The 16,479-nt window shown below is 43.6% G+C and overlaps 1 protein-coding gene across 1 annotated transcript in view; it reads left to right on the forward strand.

Moving 5' to 3' along the window:
* LOC145362417 (uncharacterized) overlaps nt 1-16,479 on the forward strand; it is a 1,142,232-nt gene that overhangs the window by 661,763 nt on the left and 463,990 nt on the right. The window lies entirely within an intron of this gene.

A 16,479-nucleotide genomic window follows, 5' to 3' on the forward strand; every position in this document is an offset into this window, starting at 1 on the left:
TCCTCTCTCTCCACAGCCGCTGATCGCTGTTAGTGTTGGAGTTGTCGCTCCCGCTGACTCAATGGGACAACACGCTGAACGGAATCCCTTATTATTAGAAGGGGGAAATCCCTCCAGGCACACTAATCAGATCCATGGAGACTCACATCAATTACAGTCACTAAACAAACAGCTTCACCTCACCCTGTTCAATCCAACACTTTTTACACGCAAAGAAGACAATTTACAGCCGAGATGGGGTGTTGAGGTTCAGGGAAGTATGGGAAGTTGGAAATAATGGAGAGGCAGACATGACAGTGCAGAAGGAGGCCATATGGCCCAACGAGTCTGTACCGAGTCTCCGACAGACCATCCTACCCGCATTGGAATGATCATAGTATATGTTTCCTTTTAAGATCAATGTAAAGGTTTAAGTGTGGAGACCTGAACGCACCTCTCAATGCACAAATATTATTGGTTTCGAGATAATTTACTTTAGCATTAACATAAACCCATTTATATTATATCAGGATATGCCCGTAAATATTACCGTAAGGATAATATACATCATTGAACTTTTTGCCATTCATCGCCTCCAATAACTTTGTGACTTGATTCATTAAACGCTAAAATCATTCATTTTTTTTCAGGCTTTAGAGTAAGAACAAAGAAAATTACAGCACAGGAACAGGCCCGTTTGGCCCTCCACGCCTGCACTGACCATGCTGCGTCAACTGAACTAAAATCTTTCCCCTTCTAGGGTCCATATTCCTCCGTTCCCATCCTATTCATGTACTTGTCAAGACGCCTCTTAAAAGTCACTACCGTATCCGCTTCCACTACTTCCCCCGGCAATGAGTTACAGGCACCCACCACCACTTTTGTAGAAAAAAAAATCTGCCTCGTAATCTCCTTTAAACCTTGACCGTCGCACCTTGAACCTGTGCCACCGAGTAAATGACTCTTCCACTCTGGGAAAAAAAAGCTTCTGACTACCCACTCTGTCCACCCCTCTCATAATCGTGTAGACTTCTATCAGGTCACCCCTCAACCTCTGCCATTCCAGTGAGGTCAAATTACGTTTTTCCACCTCTCCGCCCAAGTCTCCAATCGATCCATATCTTGCTGCATCCTCTTATGGTCCTCACCGCTATCTGCAAATCCATCAACTTTTGTATCATCCACAAACTTGCAACCGTTGTGTCATACACAATGTTGCAAAAAGGGAAGTTCTCAGCTCTGATCCTGAGGAATGCCACTTGTCATAACCATCATTCAGAAAAAGACAACCTCCCACTGCTACACTCTGTCTTCTTTGACCGAACCAGTTTTGTATCAACCTTGCCAGCTCACCTCTGATCCCATGTGATTTCATGTTCTGCATTAGTCTGCTAAGAGGGACCTTGTCAAAGACCTTACTGAAGTCCATGTAGATAACATCCACGACCTTCTCCTCGTTAATCATCTTCCTCAAAAACGCTCGATCAAGTTAGTGAGACGCGATCTCCCCTTCACAAAACCATGTTGCCTCTCACTAATACGTCAGCTTACTTCCAAATGGGAACAGATCCTTCTCGAAGTATCCTCTTCAATAACTTTGCTACCGTTGATGTAGGGCTCATGGCCTGCAATTAACTGGATTGTTCTTGCCACTTGAAGCATAGACAGCAAAGTCACTAGCGACTGCATTGTGGTGGCACAGTAGTTAATAGTGTTGCCTCACAGTGCCAGGGACCAGATTTTGAGTGCTGGCCTTGTTCACTGTGTGGAGTTTGTGTGTCCTCCCCTGCGTCATCATGGGTTTCCTTCAGGTGTTCCAGTTTCCTCCCACAGTCCAAAAGACCTGCTCGTTAGGGTGCATTTGCCATGCTAAATTCTCCATCAGTTTTGCCCGAACAGGCGCCAAAGTGTGGAGACACGTGGGTTTCCACAGTAACTTCATTTCAGTGTTGATATAAGCAGACTTGTGACATTACTAAATAAACTAAACTCCTCGTCTCCATCCAAACCAAACATATATTCCAATAACCTCAACATAAGTTAGGGAGGAAATGGCCTAGTGGTATTATCACTAGACAATTAATTGAAAAACTCACCTCATGTCTGGTGGATCATTGGGTCGAATCCCACTACAGCAGATGGTGGAATTCGATCTGAACTAACGTGAGAGTCTATTGCTCTCAGAATCTGAGGCATTGCTGTCTATTGTTCTCAGGTTTTTATCCAGTATTGGAACATCGTAGCGTATTGTTCTCAGATTCTGATCCAGAATTGTAACATTGCAGTCTATTGTTATCCAGTGCTGCGGAATTTTTGTTATGAAGTGAAGTTGAATAGACTGGGGAATCCGCCGCCCTTTCCTATTCTGGCCTACATATCACTCCAAATCCTCATCACTATGCCTACTTCACAACTATCCTGTAAAAGGGTTAAGCGAGCCATTGAGTTGATTGGTAACTAGACACAAGCTACAAATGCTGGCCCAGCCAACGACATCACGTCCATGAATGAATGAAAATAAAAATAGTCATTCACATTGTGTTTGCTTTCTTGTGGAAAATGGTGACACAACTGGTGTATTATTATTATTTAAAATGGGTTTCCTTTACTTATTAACCTTACCTAACCAGTGGATTGGTGTGATGTCTCACAGCACCAGGGGCCTGTGCTCGATTCCTGGCTTGGGTCACTATCTGTTCAGAGACGACATGTTCTTTCCGCGTCTGGGTGGGCTTCCCCCGGCTGTTACGATTTCCTGCCAAATTCCAGAGATGTGCGGGTTAGGTGGATTGGTCATGCAAAGTTGCCCCTTATTGTCAGGGGGATTAGCGAGGGTAAATGTGTGGGGTTATGGAGATAGGGCATGGGTTGGTTTGTGTTCAGTGCAGACTAGAATCGCCTCCATCTTCACTGAAGGATTCTATGATATTCCCTATGTTATTAAGGCAGGTGTGGTTCAGAACGGGAAAACTGAACAACCTTTACCCAAAGACAAGACATTGCACATATTACAAATGACATCTCACAACAGAACATTTTGTGAAACTGAGGGAAATGGAGAGCATGTTTCATTTCGGTGGTCTTTTATTAGGAAGAATTCAGATATTTAGGTTTTTTCTAACCAGTGCAGAGTCAGGGAAAAGACAGAGGGAGAGGAAGAAAGAACAAATGGTCTTGTGATAAGAGGGAAGGCTGGAGTTTTTTTTTATTTGACAAAGGGAATGATGCTAAGAGATAATAAGAAATCTCATAACACCTGGTTAATGTCCAAAAGGTTTATTCGGAATCACAAACTTTTGGAGCGTTGCTCCATCCTCAGGTGAGTGGGACCTGGACGAACACACACAGCATATATATACTATAAACACACACAGATGCAAATGCAATTAAGTAGTTGGAATGCGAGTCTTTACAGGTAATTAAGTCTTTAGAGCTACAGAAAATGCAATTGTCGAGAGGATGACTCACAGGTTAAAGAAGTATGAATTGTCTCAAGGCAGGATAGTTCGCAAGATTTCACAAGCTCAGGCCAAATACTGAGAACGATATGCAGTATAGCAAGAACTCAACGGTGAGGCCGTCCTCGTGCAGAACTTGGCTATCAGTTTCTGTCCGGTGATTTTGCATTGCCGTGTGTCTTGAAGGCCACCTTTGCAGGACACTGACCCAAAGATCGGAAGCTGAGCGGGATTGACTGCTGACATTTTCCCCGATCAGCATTGCATCGACCTCCTCAGAATTTAAACACAGGACATGACCGACACATTATCTTTCATCATCCAGTGCTTTCACGGACCAGAAAAGCTATGAGATCTTCTTCGGAGCCTTCAACATGTCATTGATGAAGACAAACATCTGGTCAAGGCCTCCCCATACCCCCAATACCTGCCTTCAGACAACCACACAACCTCAAACAGACAATTGTTGCAGCAAACGACCCAGCCTTCAGGAAAATAGCGAACTGGACACCAGATACAACCTCTGTAGGACGTGCCGGATCATCGACATGGATATCACCATCACAAATGAGGACACTATCCAGCAGACACACGATATATACTCATGTGACTCAGTCAATGTGGTCTACCTTACACACTGCAGGGAAGGATATCCTGAGGTGTGGTACGTTGGTGAAACAATGCAGACGCTACGACATTGTATAAATAGATACTGCAGGACAATCACCAGGCAGGAGTGTCCCCTTCCTGTCGGAGAACAGGTCAGCAGTCAGGGGCAATCAGCCTCTGACCATTGGGTCAGCGTTCTCCAAGGCAGCTTTCAAGACACATGGCAACACCAAATCACTGAGCAGAGACCGATAGCCAAGTTCCACATGTGTGAGGATGGTTTCAACCCAGATCTTGGGTTCATGTCACATTACATTTAAACCCCAACATTTGGCCTGAGCTTGAAAAATTTTACTAATTGTCATGGTTTGAGGTAATGCATACCTCTTCAACCTGTGATTATCTCTCCCTTCATTCGCATTATCTGTAACTGGAAAGACTTGATTACCTGCAAAGACTTGAATTGCAAACATTACCTTGCAATTCTGTCGATCTATGTAGGCCCTGTTTGTGAACTCTCCATTCACCTGATGAAGGAGCAGTGCTCCAAAAGTTCGTGTTACCAAATACAGCTGTTGGACTTTAACTTGGTGTTGTGAGACTTCTTTCTGTGGTGACTCCAGTCCAATGCCCGCATCTCTACTTCACGGATATCACCAACAGCACAAACCGTCGCTTCAAAGTGGAAAGGGTCTTCAATTATATCATTTACATCGACACAGACATCAAATTCCTACAAAATGCAAGAAAGCAAACAAAGTCCTGAAAGGATACAGATCACGAACTCAGTCAACACGGCCTACTATACAGATTGTGTCGAGAGACGTTGCCGTTGCATCTCTCTCACACTCCTCAACCACCTTGCACACTAGCTCTACAGCGGATGCCACAACGTGGAAACTAAGATAGAGGCAATATTCTGAACTTGCGCTCAGGACACTGCAGACCAGAAAGTAGAGACCACCAAGCAGAAAAGACAGCGGAAGTACACCACCTACATGAACAACAAGAAGAGGAAACCTGACAAACTCGGCATCACCACCAGCAGCAACCAAGCCTCCCCGGTACCACAGTAGAAAACAATACCACTACAGGGAAGTCTGTTGTCAACTTGTCGGACTACACCCTTCAACCAGATGAAATCGAAGTACTCAGTCGAAGGCCCAATTTCTGTCCCATCACCAGAATGGACCCACTGGTTTTGTGGCAGACACAGAGGAAAACATTAGTTGAATGAGGCTCTGGAAGTTCATTGACGACCCTTGAAGCCAACCCAATGAAACAACCAGATTAACTCAACTGATGAAGGAGTAGCGCTCCGAATGTTCGTGATTCCAAATAAAACTGTTGGACTTTAAACTGGTTTAGCAATCAGATATTTGTTTGGCTGATCCAGTCGTTTAGCAATCGCCTCTGATTGGCTGGGGTGGTCACTCTGCAATCCAGTTTCTTACTGGCTGACGAGGACAGTGAGGGAATTAACCTCTGATTGGCTGAGGTGGCCGTTTAGCCAGTTAGTCCCAAATTGGCCAAAGCAGTCATTTGGCGATCCACCCTCTTATTGGCTGAGGTTTTCGTTTAGCAATCCCATTTCTGATTGGCTGTCGCAGTTGTTAGAAATTGAGCGTTTGATTGAGATGTTCAATTATTGACCCAGTCTATTATTGGCTGAGGAGGTCAGTTAATCAGGCTTACTGGATGTCGCTCAGTTTTGTCTCTTTATTAAATTAGTAATTGCTATAACCGGATATTTCACCGCGATTCTGATCTGCTCCCTGAATTTGGATTGAGTCACTGCGTAAATATATGTGTTTGTGCAGCAATTTAAATCTCGCAGGATAAATCCAACTATTTGGAATGTATATTCAGGAATAGTGGGATACATTAATCCTCTCACATCTACATAGAAAAATTTCACAACATAAACCGACCAGAGCAGAATGAAAACTCCGGATATGCTAAAGAGTAAAATCATTGACTTCCTTCTGCTTTCCATTTCGGGGTCTCTGCGATTATCTCCTTTACTTTGAGCCGTCAGACCCTTCCGCACTCGACTGGTCACTAAACTGTGACTGACTGTTAGAGCATTAATCAACAGGATTAAACTGAATGGGAGCAGTGGGGTTAAAACCTGATTAAACCAGTTAAAACCAATCCACCCGGGATCAGTCCAAACACTTGGCTTGGCATTACAGCCCCACTCGGCATTGTCGATTATCAGTTGAGGTTCAGATACAAAATAGAAGGGAATGTTTTTCACAGAGAGCAGGATGCCAGTTGTTGCCAGAACCACAGCTGCAGTTTTCCCAGTGCAATATTTAGTTTTCATTTTTTGGCAGCGAATGGCCACAAATCGATCAAAGGAGAAAGTGACAGTGAACCAGACAGAACAGTCTGCAGTTGAAGTCTCCAGGACAGTTTTCATCCGACATACAGATGTGAGGGACAGGAAATTCAGGGGGAAATAATAATTATTTATGTAGTTGAGGATGGGGTTTATGATGATGAACAGTAGATCCACCACTGCCATGGCCACCAGGTAGCGAGTTGTGCAGGTGGAGAGGCCACACTTTCCCCGACTCAGGATCACAATTTCCAGTACATTAACTGTCAGAGAAAAAAAAAACAAGGGATAAGAACCTGAAAATTAGTGACAAAAAATGTGAATATTTCTCCATCTCTGAACCGACAATAAGGAGAAGATTTCAGCATCAATCTAACGGGCAGGACTTCCCTATGTGGTGCTGTTGTTCGAGGAGTTCAGTTCACGATTAGCATTGCAGTCTGGTAACAGCCAATACACCATTCCTGGTTAATCGGGGCAGGGGATCAGAAATCTGTGAATTACACTTCTATCAATTTGATGGAGCATGTCTGCAAATTATGATCAGACAAATATTACCGAGAGGTTGGATTTCTCATCTGATCTGTGTTACAGGGTTAGCTGACACAGGGCGGGTTTTCTAATTAGACCCGAAATGGACAGAAGTATGTCAGAGATTGGCAATACAATCTGCCACCCGTTCCTGCACCCAATTGTAAAAGACCACAGCAGATTGAACACTTCTTTAGATGGGTAGCTGATAGATTTTGATGTCACTTCAGGATTGTTCGTTCCCTTCTCAAATCTCTTCCTCAATCTGTTACTTCCCCCCAGCTTGTTCTGGTTCTAGTTTCCAGATTCCTTGTTCTGGTTGTCTCTCTTTCCATTCTTGTCTCCCTGTCTCTACATCTCCCCTATTTCTTTCCTAATCTGACTCTTTCCATCCTATCCCTTTCTCCCTTTGCAGTTTTCTTCCCCGATCTCCAGGTTTCTGTCCCATCCAACCTCTTTCCATTCTTGACTCGCAGTCCACCTTTTCCCCGTATTTATCCATCTATCTTCGAATATTTCTCGCTCACTTTCCCCATATCTATTCTGTCTCTCTCCAACATCTCTCTCTCCTACTGTTTAAAATAGAATCAAAGAAGATAGGAACAGGAGGAGGCCATTTGGCCCTTCGAGCCTGCTCCGCTTTACATCACAATCATGGCTGATCATCCAACTGAATAGCCTAATGCTGCTTTCTTCCCATAAATCTCCATCCCATTCAGCCCAAATGCTATACCGAGACGCCTTTTTAATACACTGCACATTTTGACATCAAGTGCTTCCTGCAGTAATGAATTTCACAATCTCCCAACTGTTTGGGTGAAGAAATGGCTCCACATCCCTGTCTTAAACGGTTTACCCTGTTTCCTCAGACTGTTACCCCTGGTTCTGGACACTCTCACCATCGGAAACATCTGTTGTCGCGCTGTTAGAATTTTATGAGCCTGTATGAAATGGTATCAATGGGTGTCATTCTGGGTGCTATTCTTATTGGCGGTTGGTGACTAGTGGAGTGCCGCAGGGATCGGTGCTGGGGCCTCAGCTATTTGCCATTTATATAGATGATCTGGAGGAGGGGGCTGAGTGTAGGGTAACGAAATTTGCTGATGACACGAAGATGAGTGGTAAAGCAAATTTCATGGAGGGTGTGGAAAGTCTGCAGAGAGATCTGGATAAGCTGAGCGAGTGGGCAAGGACCTGGCAGATGGGGTATAATGTTAGCAAGTGTGAGGTTATCCACTTTGGCCGAAATAATAGTAGGAGGGATTACTATTTAAAGGGTGAAAAGCTGCAGCATGCTACGGTGCAGAGGGACCTGTGGGCCCTTGTGCATGAGTCGCAAAAACCCAGTCTGCCGGTGCAGCATGTGTTCAAGAAGGCGAATGGGATGCTGGCCTTTATAGCAAGGGGGATATAATATAAAAGCAGGAGGTCTTGCTGCAACTGTACAGGGCACTGGTTTGGCCACAGCTGGAGTACTGTGTGCAGTTTTGGTCACCGCACTTGCGCAAGGATATTTTGGCCTTGGAGGGAGTGCAGAGGAGGTTCACTAGGCTGATACCAGAGATGAGGGGGTTGGACTATGAAGAGAGACTAAATAGACTGGGTCTGTACTCGTCGGATTTTAGAAGGATGAGGGGGTATCTTATAGACTCGTATAAGATAATGAAAGGGATGGATAGGGTAGAGGTAGAGAGATTCTTCCCGCTTAGAAAGGATAGCAGGACGAGAGGGCACAGCCTCAAGGTAAGGGTGGTGGGCTGTTTAGAACGGAGTTGAGGAGGAACTTCTTCACTCAAAGGGTGGTGAAGCTCTGGAATTCTCTGCCCGTTGAAGTGGTGGAGGCTACCTCGCTGAATACATTTAAGTCACGGGTAGATAGGTTTCTGATAGACAGGGGAATTCAGGGTTATGGGGAGAAAGCGGGAAAGTGGAACTGATCCACTTCAGATCAGCCATGATCTTATTGACTGGTGGGGCAGGATCGAAGGGCTAGGTGGCCGACTCCTGCTCTTATTTCTTATGTTCTTTTGTAAATCCCACTCATTCACCTGAATTTCAGCGAAAACTATCCGAAGCTAACCAATCTCTCCTCATAGATCAGTTCTGCCACCCCTGGAATTAGCCTAGTAACCGTCGCTGTACTTCCTCGAGAGCAAGAACATCCTTCCTCTGAAAACCGGACAAAAACTGCACACAATATGGCAATTGTGCCTCACCAAGCCACATTGTAACACACATTCCTGCTTCTCTACTTCGAAGCTTCTCGCCATGAAGGCCCATATACAATTTGCCTTCTATACTGTTTGCTGCACCTGCATGGTTACATTCAGCGATTGGTCCACATGAATACCCAGGATCCATTGTACATTCCTTTGTCCCAATTTACAGCCATTCAGGCAGTAATCTGTCTTCTTGTTTTTATTTCCGAAATGAATAACCTCACATTTATCCAAACTATACTGCATCTGTCATTAATTTACCCACTCACCCAACCTATCCACAACATGCTGATGGACCTCTGCATCCTCGTCACTCTTCTCCCTTCCACCCAATGTGGTATCAACTGCAAGCTTTGAGATGTTGTATTTTGTATTTATATTTTGATCAATCATCAAATAAGTGATATATGTTGTGAATAGCTAAGGCCTCAGCAATGATCCATCTAGCACCATACCACCTACTGCCTGCCAATTTCCAAAGAACCAATTAATTCCTACTCTTTGTTTCATCATTGCCAACGAGTTTTCTAACCATCTCAATCCAACTCCCCCAATCCTATGTGATTTAATCTTGCAGGATAATTTCTTATAGGGGACTTTGGCAAATGCTTTCTGAAAGTCCAAGTATACCACTTGGACTGGCTCCCCCTGGTCAACCCTACTCGCAATATATTTAAAGACATTTCTCCCCATCTCTCTCTATTTGTCTCTATTCCTTTTCATCTCCCCCAGCATCTAACTCTTCCTGTCTCTCTGTCTCTCACACACAAACACACAAACACATACACACACACACACACACACATGCGCGTGCTTTCTCTCTCTCTCTCTCTCTGTCTCTCTCACACACACACACACACACACTCGCACACAGTGTGACAACATGCTGTGTAAATTCCTTTGTTAGTTTGTTTTAAAATAAGCCCCCCCCCACCCCGTGCTTATTAATGTATTAATTTGTTTGTTTATTTATACATTGATTGATGTCTATAAATCAGCAATGATGTGGGTATGCCGGCGTTGGACTGGCGTAAACACAGTAAAAAGTCTGACAACACCAGGTTTTAGTCCAACCTATTTATTTGATAATATACCCACAAGCTTTCGAGGGGACTGCCTCTTCGTCAGGTGAATCATTCACCTGACGAAGAGGCAGTCCCCTCGAAAGCTTGTGGGTATATTATCAAATAAATAGGTTGGACTAAAACCTGGTGTTGTCAGACTTTTTACTATAAATCAGCAATCCCAGAGGGTTGTTGCTGATGCTTTTCTTCCGAGACTGGCAGCTGGGCAATAACCCCAACCTGGACACCCCGGATCTTGTGCCACTTCTCAGCCCCTCGCAGCAATTTCATTTGTGGTTATTGGCAAAGATGGTCAGAAATATTGTATCACTCCTTTGAAAACAGAGTGCATGAGAGGCAGGGAAAGTTGCAAAGGTATGGACAGTTAGAAGTACTTAGAAGGAGGATAGAAGGAGAGGGTCTGGGTGGGTTGATGCGGGGTCACGACCTGGATAAGATCATCCATCTTCACAATTACAGAGAGTGAGCAGAAGGTGAAAAAGGAAGAATGTAGATGAAACAGAGAGAGGTGGAACAAAAGGTCGAAATAGAGATGGTGAGGGAGGAAGAGAACATGAGAAAGAGACAAGATGTGAAAACCTCCAGAGTATAGTGACTAGATGCAACTCCAATGATTGGAGAATGATTGGGAGAATGATTTTAGAAGTGTCAGGAAGGAATCTGCAGCCCCATCCCAAACTGAGAGAGGGAGTTGAGTAGCTTCTGGATACTGAGAGTGGGACAGGAGATGGGGTTGGGGGAGGACGAACATTTTATTTAGTTTTTGAGGGTTCTGTTTGGAGATCTCTATCTTTTTCCATTTCAAATTTCTGCCTGATTTGAAGAAATGGAGGAAATGGGACAGTAAGGAGACAAAAAAGAGAGAGGTATAGAATGATAGAATGACACAGCGCAGCAGCACTTTGGCCAATCGTGTCTGCACCTGCACGCGATAAACAGTTAAAATCACATCTAACCCCATCTGCCAGCACTTGGCCCGTAGCACTGAGGTATCAAGTGTTCAACCAGATACTTTTTAAAGTATGCGAAAGAAATTGCTTCTCCCAACCTCCCATGCGGGTTATTCCAGACCGTCACTACCTTCTGGGTTAGAAAAAAGTTTTTACTCACAACCCTCCTTCCGCTCACCTTGAACCTTGTATCCTGTGATTGACCATTCAACTAAGGGGAAGAACTCTTCCTTCTCCACTCTGTCCATCTGTCACATAATGTTGGACAACGCGATCAGATTACACCTCAGTCATTTCTGTTCCAACGAAAACAAACCAAGCCTATCCAATCTAATTTCATGCATTGATGTTCCATATCAGGCAGCATCCCAGTGAATCTCCTCTACAGAAGAGCATGAGAACAAGGAGCAGGGGTAGGGCATCTGGACCATTGAGCCTGCCCCACCATTCAATAAGATCATGGCTGATCTTTTCAAGGACTCAACTCCACTTACCCGCCTGCTCACCACAACCCTTAATTCCTTTACCTTTCTAAAATGTGTCTATTCTTGCCTTAAAAACTTTCAATGAGGTAGCCTCAACTGCTTCACTGGGCAGGAATTCTGCAGATTCTCAAATCTTTGTGTGAGAAGTTGCTCCTCAACACATTCCTAAGTCTGCTTCACCTTATTTTGAGGCTATGCCTCCTCGTTCGAGTTTCATCCGCCAGTGGAAACAATTTCCTTGCTTCCATATTATCTATTCTCTTCATATTCCTATATGTTTCGATAAGATCACCTCTCATTCTTCTGAATTCCAGTAAGTATAGCCCAGTCTCTCCTCATAAGCCAAACCTCTCAACTCCGCAATCAACCCAGTGAATCTCCTCTGCACCCTCTCCAGAGCCAGTATATCCTTTGTCAGTACACCCACCTCGTACAATCACTTCCCTCCGATAAAGTAGCGGCCGGAAGTGCACATGACACTATAGTTGTGGCCTCACTAATTTTCCATACAACTCCAACATGACTTCTCCACTTTTGTAACCTATGTCGCAAGTGATAATGGTAAGTGCTCCATACTTTTTCACCGCCCGACTAAAATGCGCTTCTGCTTTCAGCGATCTGTGAATAACCACATCAAGGTTCCTTTGTTCCACTGAACTTCCTCATATCCTACCATACATTTTGCACTTCCTTGTTAAATTGCTCATTTCAAATTCTATCATCTCACAATTTTCGTGGCGATGTACAACCTGCCACTGATCTGCATATTTGAGCATTCCGTCTATATCTTTTTGTAGCCCAATGCACAGCGCACTCTGTTAGGCACTCGTACATTTTTTTGTTGTTATCAGCAAACTTACTAATCATACCCGCGACAGAGTCATCATTGTGATATTTGTATTATTTCCGATAAATAGGGGGCCAGCACAGATCTCTGGCTTGCAGTTAGTAAAACAGTTCTTTATCATCACCCTCTGCTTCGACAACTGAGTCAATGTTGAATACATTTTATCAAATTACCTAGTGTCCTATGTGAATTGACATTCTTTACACGTCTCCCACACAGGACCTTGCCAATGCTTTGCTGCAATCCATATAAACCACTTAGTTTCTTCTGGCATCTTTCTGAACACAGACTGGCCTCCGCTGCAACGTTGACCATACTTGGAATAAAAATAATTACAGATGCAATCACACTCCTCCAAAAAAAAGTAGTGACCAGAAGTGCACACGACACTATAGTTCTGGCCTCACTAATGTTCCATACACAGAGCATTGCAGATTGTAAATGCATGGAGACAGAATGTCATAAATAGCTGGATACTTCGATCAAATATTCCACTGCGCTAATCGTACAATTCAATACTGATAAATAGACACGGTAATGTTTATTCACTGGTGTCAGTTATTGCACTCCGGTTAGTAATCCACATGCAAAATTTGAATTTATTCTTACTTCTATAAAATTCAGAGTGATCGCCTTCACTGAGATCCAATCTCTAAATTTACAAAATAAAATTAAATACAATAATTTCATTGATCAGTGAGCCCGTGAGTTTTATGTGTTCATGACAATACTTAAAATCATAGAGATAATACAAGACATTTGATTTAAATGTATTTCATCATTCACCTGGTGCATATATGGCAGTGAACAGAAGATCAACATGAGACATTTTCATTCAGAATTTAAAATCAGAAAGCCGTTCCAACACAGATTGACGCGACTTAACTGGTTATAGTTACTTACCGGGAACGCCAATAATGGCAATGATTGGGTAGATTATTTTCGTAGCTTTCTGAACTGGATAGATCATTCTCACTGTGCAGTAATGAGTCCCTTCTACTGCTCGCAGTCGCTCTGTCTTAAACTGTGAGGTTTTCCATTCCAAAAGCTTTCAATTTATACACTATATAATCACCTGAGGGACATTGAGGTTGAACAATGGTTTGAAGTTTTTCTTAATACATGAACAAACAGATTACAACATTTAGTTCAGTGATGGAAAATATGTATTTGTTAATTGACTGACCTCGTTCAAAACATTGGATTCTACTGATCACATTTTTCAACGAATAATACATTATCTACTCAAACGCCATCAAGCCTGTCTCTGGAACTCAGCTTGTTACAGTGATAGCTGGACTGTGACCATTCAGTAACCATGTTCCAACTGTTACCAAGGTTTTTCCCTTTGTGATTTTTAACTGTGGATATTCAGGTTAATGGCTGAAGTGGGTTATGGGTGAACTTAAATTCCAAAATTCTACTAATCAATAATCTGGAAGTATTAAGGTGCAAAGATTTTTCTCCTAAATCTGATGCAGCTGCTCAAACTGGGAAAACATTAAGAAACAACGGAACATCACAAAAAAATTCAGACACTGCACAGATACAGACACATCAGATCAAAGTAAAAAAAAACTGTGACAAGTAATGCACAGGCACCAGCTGACACTTGTCCCCAGTCTCATTCAAAACGTTATCCAGGGAGAGAACCGGGTGAGGATTATGAACGGATTGGAGTAAGAGGAGACTATGAGAGATGGAAGTGAAAAAGAGGAAGATGGAGAGAAATATATAGGGAGAGGGAGTGTGGGAGAGATTCTGGGGGGAGCAGATACTGTGAGAGGAATTGTGCCTATGTAACTATCTTAAACTTGAGGGAATTCAGCTCCATCTTAAATAGAACATGGAACACACTCGAGGCCCTTCGGCCCACGATTATGTGCAGAGCGTTGTCTAAACCCAACATCAAGCTAACCCACTCCCTACCATACTTGTGTGTTCCATGTGCCTATCCAATAACCGCTTAAAAGTTCCTAAAGCGTCCGACTCCACTATCACAGCAGGCAGTGTATTCCACACTCCGACCACTCTCTGAGTGAAGAATCTATCTCAGACATCCGTCCTATATCTCCCACCATGAACCCTATAGTTATGCCCCCGCGTAACATCTACATCTATTCGAGGAAATAATGTTTGCACGTCAACTCTTTCTAGCCACCTTATTATCTTATAAAACTCTATTCAGCCGCATCTCATCCTCCTCCGCTCCAAAGAGCAAGGCCCCAGCTCCCTCCCCTCAACCTTTCCTCATAAGACCTACCCTCCAAAACAGGCAGCATCCTGGTAAATCACCTCGGCACTCTCTCCAATGCTTCCACATCCTTCTTATAATGAGGTGACCAGAACTGCACACGATATTCCAAATGTGGCCTCATCAAGGTCCTGTATAGTTGCAGCATATAACCCCACGGCTCTTAAACTCGAACCCCCTGTTAATAAACGCTAACACACTATAAGCCTTCTTCACTGCTCGATCCACTTGAGTGGCAAACTTTATCGCTTTGTGGATATGAACCCCAAGATCTCTCTCTTCCTCCATATTCCTCAGGACTCTGCCATTGACTCTGTAATCCGCATTCAAGTTTGGCCTACCAAAATGAATCAGTGCAGTGCTCACGTTAAATAACTGAGCTGCTGTATTGTGTCCTGTTCTGGGATACACAAATAGACATGATGTAAAGGCGTTGGCGAGAGAAATGGAGGAGAGGGTCCGACAGGAAATGGCAACTGGGATGAGGGAGAGGGAGAGAGTGGTGAGTGAAGAGGGAGTAAGACGTTGATGTATACAGATGAGGTGATTAAGTGAGAAACACAGTTTTAATCAGAGATTTAAGGGTATAAGGGTTGAGAGGGTGAGAGACACAGGGATGCGTGGAGAAAGAAAAAAAAAACTTTGATGGAGTGAGAGAAAGGGAGAGAGGAGGCAAGGGGCAGAGAGACGAGGCAAATGAGACAGATACCAGACAATGGAAGGAGAGGCAGTTACCATATAGTGGAAGGAGAGCTGGAGCAGACGGGGGGAATAGAGAGAGAGAGAGAGAGACAGAGAGAGTGAGTGAGGAGAGTCGGGCCAATGGAGGAAGAACGATCTGAGGGAGGCGGGACAGAACCATGAAGAGAGAAATGCAACAAGGGAGGTGGGACAAGGCGATGGAAGTAGAGATGGCATGAAGGAGGAGGCACATGGAGATGGAGAGAGAGATTGAGTGAGACAGGAGGAATGGGAAAAGTATTTGGTGGATGATGGATCTGGGAAAAGGTGTATAGATATTTTGAGTCATATTGAGATCAAAAACGAGGAGATATTGAACGCGTACATTAAAGCTCTTGTACGTATATTAACTCAGAGCCAAAGTTTAATGCAGAGCACGAGATGATCATGCGCACGCACACAAATGCAAAATCTTAAATACAAATGGTAGGTAAATGATGAAAGTAAAATTTAACCATGGATTTTAATGGACATGTCTACCGACAATTAGCCCAATGTACATTGCACCGAAAACACGTTGAGAAGCTGAATTAAGCTAGTCATCTTCTAACCATTACCACCACAAATATGAAAAGATCAGAAATTACATCCCAGTTCTTAAACAGCAACATTCACAGTTTACAGATGAGTCACCATCTGTGAAAACAATCATTGATCAGTGAACGTTCCTCGATATCAGTCACAATATTCTTCAATGAGGGATAGTGCCAAATTGATCAAAAATGAACTGATACTCAAGAAAACAGTTTCAGTGCTTTCTGACGGACTGTACAAGGAATGTGATTTCCTGGATAAATTAAGTAATCTAATTTCATTTCCTGGTCTCCAACCCCTAGACCCCACCGATCGCATCTGGATTGAAGGCAATGAGGATGATAACAGCACCATCTGGACAACCGCTTCCACATTCATCGTCCTGTTCTTCCTGAGCATTTTCTACAGCACTGCAGTCACTCTGGTGAAGGTGAAATGATTCA

The sequence above is a fragment of the Carcharhinus amblyrhynchos genome, unplaced genomic scaffold (assembly GCF_965287045.1).
Source record: "Carcharhinus amblyrhynchos unplaced genomic scaffold, sCarAmb.v2.hapA scaffold_38, whole genome shotgun sequence".
Taxonomy (NCBI): domain Eukaryota; kingdom Metazoa; phylum Chordata; class Chondrichthyes; order Carcharhiniformes; family Carcharhinidae; genus Carcharhinus; species Carcharhinus amblyrhynchos.